Raw genomic sequence first — 1075 nt, forward strand, 5'->3', positions numbered from 1 at the left:
TTACATTAATCAAAAAACACTTAAAGATCTATCTTGAAATATACTGCTGTCTGTAATAGGATAATATTCTTACACCTACAAGCAAGAGCAGTCAATACCACTATTATTCAAATTTACACACCAATCACTAAAACCAGTAATGATGAAATTGAAGAATTTTAGCAAATTCTTCAATCTAAAATTGATCAAACATGATGTAAAGATTCATTGATAATTACTGGTGATTAAAATGCAAAGGATGGAAGCAAAAAAGAAGAATCAGTAAGTTGAAAATATAGACTTGATGAGTCAAGTGATGCTGGATAACACATGATATAATTTTGCAAGAGCAATTACGTATTAACTGCAAATATCTTTTTAGGAAACATAATAGATGAATATACACATTAACCTCACAGGAATAAAATTATGCACATGTGGGAAATGATGCTGGAAAGCTCAATATCATCATCCAAAACAATGCCAGAGGCTGACTGTCAAATGTACTTTCAATTTGTAACATATATTTCAGGCTTGAGTTGGAGAAAATTAAAGCAATTCACAAGAGCTAAAATATGACCTTGAGATATTGTTGTTAAGTGCTGTCAAGTCAGTTCTGACTCATAGTGACTTTGTATAGCATTCCTAAGGAGCACCTCGTGGGTTTGAACAGCTGACCTAATGGTTCTCAGTCCAGGGCTGATCCATACTAGAAGTATGTTATTGCTGTTGTTAAGTTCCATTGAGTTGAGACCAACTGCATAGGGTTTCTGAGGTGCAGCTAATGGTTCCCACTTAATTTAGAGATAATCTCAGGAGCAGATTTGATGCATTAAACACTAATGCCTGAAGACCTGAGAGTTGTGAGATTACATCAAGAATATCATTCAGAAAAAAATCCAGAGATATTAAAAAGACAGGAAAGAAAGAAAAGACTAAAATAGATGTCAGAAGAAACTCTGGAATTTGTTCTTGATCTAGAAAAGGTAAAGCAATTAGCAGACATGAGAAGATAAAACAGCTGAAGAGAAAATTTCACAGGGCCGCTTGAGAAGACAAAGTTGAGCATTATAATGAAATTTTGCCAAGACCTAGA

Source organism: Chrysochloris asiatica, unplaced genomic scaffold (genome assembly GCF_000296735.1).
Source record: "Chrysochloris asiatica unplaced genomic scaffold, ChrAsi1.0 scaffold00068, whole genome shotgun sequence".
In the NCBI taxonomy this organism is placed as follows: Eukaryota; Metazoa; Chordata; class Mammalia; order Afrosoricida; family Chrysochloridae; genus Chrysochloris; species Chrysochloris asiatica.